Here is a 6,591-nt window from a genome sequence, read left to right on the forward strand (position 1 = left end):
GTATTGCAAAATGAAATGCCGAAAAGCTTATTTCTATTGTAAATGGCAACCAAATGATAAGTAAAATACAAAATAAATAAATAAAAAAAATCAAGCTTTGATTTTTAAATAAGTTTTTAGACCCTAACCTACACACTTAACTGGACTGACTGACATAATTCAGTTGGTTCCTTTGTACTTTAGGGCTAAGTTTCCTACAATTTGTATTAAGAAAATAAAGAACTGAAATAATCCTTACTTTCCTTTTTATTGTATGTGTTTGCTTTGTGTTCTGCAGCATCCCATGTACACAAAAAGGCATTATGGCAGAAGCTTCAGCAGTCATAAGACTTTATAGCCTCCGCCCGTCCAAACAAACACAGTAAGTGTTTAAATTCTTACTGGTACGTCACCATTTTATTTCATTTCAAATTACATGCAGTTTCACAGCCTTGATTTTATTTGAAAAATTTAATTTGTACGTTTTGTAATGGCCACTCTGAGATTCATATCTTTATATCTCGCTATTTTTAACAGACATGTCTGTTTAATAACAGGCATGCGGCAAGAAGACAGGACTTAAGTTCTGGACGGCCGCGCTGAGGTCTGTGGCCTTTGAATGCGCTCATCTATATGCCACGCGACGTTCCGTAGTATATTGTTTCCAGTAATTGAACAGTGTTATTTGTCCTGTGATAAATGCTCTTATTGTGCAGTGTTTTATTCTATATACATTAATAATTAATATATTTGCTATTTTATATTTAGAAACAAGATAAATCTTACTTACAATCTTAGACATGTTGTTTATGGCCAATGCCACTTATCTCCTGCAGATATCAAAAGTGAATATAATTCAAATAATTTTTATTCTAAAAAGTCATTGCCTTGTTTTAGTGCTGAGGCCTATTTCAATGTCAAAGCAGTATTACAATTAATAAGTTGGACCAAAGTGCTGTACAACAAGGTGAAGCAAGTGAAGAATAAAAACAACAACAAAAAATCAGTTCATAGAGGGAAATGCTAAAAGTACATTTAAATCAAAACATTATATTGTTAAGATACCTGCTCAATAGATACTCATCTTACAAAGGTATTGTTTTGTTTTTCATGTTTAAAATGTTCAGTTCTTATAAAGGAATATTTATGTATCAGAAGTTTTTGAGGTTTGGCAATTTTATTATTATTATTATTATTATTATTATTATTATTATTATTATTATTATTATTATTATTATTATTATTATTATTATTATTATTATTATTATTATTATTTCTCTAATAACAACAACACTCCTTATAATGAGTCAAATACAAGAAAACAAGGATTTGACTCCTGGTCTTGAAACCTTTTATGTTTGCCTCTTTGTCAATTTCCTATCTAATTAATAAAGGCTAAGAGCATCGCAAAATCCTAAAAGAAAATCTCACAATAATTTGAAAAGTATCCTGTATATTAAAAATGACTCTAATAATAAGGACCTAATATGTCATACAGCTTCTGACAAACTGAAATATCATTTGTTGCAATGACCTAACAAACTGAGATTCTTTAGAACAAAAACATGACGAGCAAAATCATTTTTTAAAGTGATGTGTTTTGTTCTAAGGAAACATTAAAAAAAATCACACCATATAATTACGATTATCCAAAAGAAATTAAAGAAACTATTAGTCCTACCCCAGTTGCTCAGGTTTCTCTGAATAGCTCATCCAATGCCCAACAATGATGAATGTAGACAGTAGCCTGAACATGCAAATTTGTTTGCTAAAAAAAGTTTTTGATTATATATGTGTGTGCCAATACATTTGATTGGCACACGCTTGGATTTGCCTAAACTCACTGTCTTAGCCAAAAATATGTAAAATATGTTAGTTGAGAAAATACTTTAACCATCTTAATTTGCTGAGTGGGAGATATTTTGTTAAAGATTAAGAACCTCTCTCCCCATTCCATAAAATCAAGAGTGTTTTATTAGCTAATTATTAATAAAAAAGCACCTTAATTACTAACCCCCTGTTACTCTAACTAAATTGCAATAATAGTTAATTTTATCTGTTCTTATTTCCTCTTTCTAATCCCAAACTCCTGTTTCCCTGTGTCTTTAATGTGTCATAGGAAGCTTAACACCCCTCAACTCACCTGTAAATATACAAAATCCACAGGTTTCCTTATTAATGAGCTGTGGCAATGATTTGTTGAGTTAATGACTGGCAGTTTCCTTGGTACCAATACACTGCAGTCTTTGAAGTTCTTAACTTCAAACAAAAGTGAGCTCCTTGACACAACATGTTGAAATTTTGGATTTTATCGCATCATGCAGGAACACAATCAAACCAGTAACTAGCTTTATAATTATATAACTGTATAGATTTTGTTGCCACATTTAGAATACCTTAAGTTGTTTTATTTATCTAAACATTTCAGATTTATTAATAGTTGTTGATTTTTCTTTGTTGATATTTGCACTAGAATGCCAAGGTAAAGCAAGCTAAAAGGGTGATTTTTGCATGGTCCTAATGTAGTGTGAGGCCTAGAACGTGTCTGTTACAAGAGATTCACACCTACTACGACAAAAAGGCACCAATATTCTTCTGATGAGTAATGTGGGTGGAAGACTGACCGAACAATACGCCTTTGTTGGGTTAATTGTAAGGTGACCTGTGCAACTTTATGACTGTAAAATTCTCTTCAGCACGTCTTTTTATAAATGCATTTGTTCTCCTGAAGGTCACTCTCTACTCATGATGTAACCTCACATCAGCCAAAACTAACCATTCTGCTTGAGGTCACAATTGAAGGACACACCTTGAGAAAAAAGGATGATACACCCTGGTTTTCTGAGGTCTAAGTATACCCAGAGCCTACAAAATGATACACAACACCAGGTTCAGGAGAAAGAGACAAGGTGAAATTTAAGAAATATTTTGGGATATTTTGGAATCAAAGATTTTTGATCAAATACAGCCCAGAACTGTAAAAAAAAAAAAAGGTGAAACAGGCCCTAGTTCAGCTTGTGTCCTTTTACTGCTGTTAACAGCCAATGGTTAGTATTCCCTCAGTTCATACAAATTGTTGGCATCTTTGTTGCGAAGAAGGCCTTTGATTTTATATATATCTGTCAATTCATCTCATGGCAGCCTTGCTTCTTTTGTTATTATTTATTTTAATTTTATTTTTTCAAGAAAAAATCCATTAAAATTATTAGTCTATTTTACAAGGATGTGCTAACCAGTAAAAACAGAACAAGGCCAAAGTCCTTTACTTCATAAAAACACACAAATAAAAAAAATTATACAAACAACATATATTGCAATAAAAACAAGGTATCAACCAATAAAAATTTTTGCAGATGCAGGTACAATTTGTGACTAAAACCTGTATCAGTTTTTGTTTATAACTACATAAAGAAATAGGAGAGTCCAACCTCAAACTTAGATGCAAATCATTTCAAAACCATGCACCAAAATAGGACAGGCTCATCTCTCCTGACAATGGGCACCTTTAACCATAGCCAGCTACTAGCTCTCAGGCTGCATGTTTTGCAGTACAGTGAACTTGTACTGCAAAACAAGTTCACTGTTTTGCAGTAAACTTGCAAAACAAGTTCAATGTTTTGCAAAACAGTTCACAAAACTGTCAAACTTTTGTCAAAATTGTTGACAATTTTCCTAAAATTGCTTTGCTTATGAAAATATACAATGCTTCATCCTGCAACTATAAAGTGAAGTAAATTCAGCAAAACAGAGTACAGTGGTGAGCCTTAAACTGTGAGCCTGTTTTTTAGAGCTGAGTGGTAAATACTTTCCCTTAGGTTTATTCACTTGGAACTGGCTGTCTGTTTTAGTCAAAAATGTTAAACTTTAGATAAGAAAATACACTAATCTCTATCTCAGATATGCTTTAATTAACATCGTTTAATTTTACAGCTTTTTAGGACATATCCTAAACAATTTATTCTCTAAAATGATTAAATTGTTGTTTAGGAGCTTCAATTATGGGATGTAAACGGCAAAATAATTGTTGTTAACATCAGACCAACCAGTCTGAGTCAGATCTCCTAAATCTTAACTTAAGCAATCTTGTTCGTGCCCAACTGGATTTCAGTTCTGTACACGCAAAAAAAGCTTTGCCCTGGCCGGGCAAATAGTGCAGCAGTCTTTCTACCAGTGGTCCAAATTAGTTGACAAAGCATAAAATTATTAATAACTGTACCTCGTGCATGTTTGGTTTAAAAAAGTTTATTCTTCATTCAGTGAAATTAATTACTCATGGTGTGTAAAGCAGCCAAATATTTTCCTCAAGTAAAGAGTACAGTGCAGTGAAACTGCTCCTAAAAGTATGTATTTTTAATCAAGCAAATGTAATTAAGTAAATGTAATTTTACCCACCTTAATATTTTTCTTTGTGGCAGATTCCCTTTGTTATTTGCATGGATTGGAGTTAGAGATTTAAAAGGGAAGCAAAAGTTGAATTGGGTAAAATGCAAACTGACAGTTACTAAGAAAACATGCAGGTGTGACTTGCAAATAAACAACCCTGCAGGGAGTTGGAAAAGAGCCACGGAAATAATGCAGGTTGTTAGTTACATAAGTGAGTTTGAAGGTGGAATGGAATCCATTGTTGGCAGTCAGAAATATTCATGCTGAATGGGAAATTGATTACCAGGTGTCAGTGCTGTGCATGCGAGATGTCCCATAGTAATTACTACTGTCACTTAAAATAAAACCATCTGTTATCTCAGTGTGTGAAAATAGCCGTTCATTTTGTTGTAGTGGTATTTTTCTTATAAGTGACATAATTTTATAAATCTTTTTAAATTTCAGTGATTTGTTTAGCCTACTGCATAAGAAGAAAATAGTCCTGTCTCTCGGACATGATTTTTTAAATTTTAGTTTTAATGGTCACAGTGCAGTTCAATACACAGTTGTCTTGAAGCAAGAAGCTCCTCCAGCTACGGGTTCTCTCAGGGACAGTGAAAAATTCTTGAGAAATCAATTTCTTATCATGAAATATTCCTCACCAGCATTAACTCCCCAGGAAATATTTACCTCAGTTTAACAGGGAAATGATATCAGTCTGTACAGTACAATCTATGAACATAATCAAAATCAAAGCCTAAAGATGTCTGCCATTTTTAATCGGGGGTTGTCAAAATATGATCCTCAAAGTAAAAAAAAAAAGACTGACAATTTTGTTTCAGTTTTTCTTATTTTCTTTTACCTTCTGTACAAAATACATTTTATGTTCAGAAAACAAGAGCACATTTTTTAAAACCTAGGTACTCTTTTGTTGGGCACAGTGACACAGTGGGTAGCAAATTTGACTTGCAGTAACAACGTCTTGGGTTTGAGTCACAACCTGTGGTCTTTCTGCAGAATTTGAGAGTTCTTCTAGTGTATGTGTGTTTTCTCCAGGTACAGTGACTTCATCCCACTGTCCAAAAGTATGACTGGTAGGTTAATGGTTCTCTCTAAATTGCTCCTAGATCAGTGTGCGTGTGTGAGTGAGTGTGTAGATGGTTAGTTGTCCTGTGTTGCCTTGTGATTAACTGATGACCTCTTTTCCATTTGTTCTAACCTTTGTTTTGTTGTCTAGGTAAAAAAAACCAAAAAAACAAACACCCGCAATTATTCTACACATGCTAACATTGGCTGACGAATGTCCATAAGTCCATACTAGTTCAACAATGATGACAAACAGCTTCGCAGCAGGCGAATAATACTTACTCATTAAACTTCCATGGCGATTAGTAATCAGGTGTGTCACCTCTCCTTTTGATGCTGTTTGCGTCCTGACTTTCCAAAAATGTCCTTAGGAATGTGGGTGGAAAACTAAGCTTTGATTAGTTAATTCAGAGATTCCTTTCCCCACTAATGGGTGTATTTATTTTTTTACATATGTAGTCCCTAAAAATCAAAACCATCTCTTCCTCTGAGAGATTCTGATAAATAACTGATAAGTCACCCATTCTGCATCTCCATGTCATGGTCACAAATGAAGGATTTACGTTGAGAAAACAAATTTAAATGCAAAAATGAACTGTCATTAAATTAAATTTTTAACTTTACAGCTGTTCATTTATGCACCAGTTTATGAAATTACTACAGAAGATTACAATTAGTAATTAGTTACAAATGAGTAATTTTGTTAAAGTGCTTAATTTAGGGGTCACAAACAACTACATAATTGTAAATGTAGAACATTTATAGAACCTACATTTATAGAATCGATAGAACCTAAACTGTTCTATAAATTGAATCATTTGTTGATGTAAATTGTCAGGCTGATGTAACTGACTAAAGTAAATAAAATTGGCTTTTCATCTTTTTGAGTAAGATTGATTTAAAAGGCAAAAGTTGAAAATATTGGATAGGTGTCAAAATGAAGAAAATATAAAATTTTTCATTTTTCAGTGCTGCTGATGCTAATTTGTGCCCTTCAAAACTAGACACATAAAGCCTAAAAATGTTCTGACAAATCTTTGTAAAAAGCATTTAACAGTCAGCTGCAAGAGCCACAATGTTATAAGTCAACAGTCTGGACCTGAATTAATAGATTTTATATCCATCAGTTAAGTTTTATTTTAGGTGAAATTGCTGAAAAGATTA

This window comes from Gambusia affinis, linkage group LG14 (genome assembly GCF_019740435.1).
Source record: "Gambusia affinis linkage group LG14, SWU_Gaff_1.0, whole genome shotgun sequence".
NCBI lineage: Eukaryota > Metazoa > Chordata > Actinopteri > Cyprinodontiformes > Poeciliidae > Gambusia > Gambusia affinis.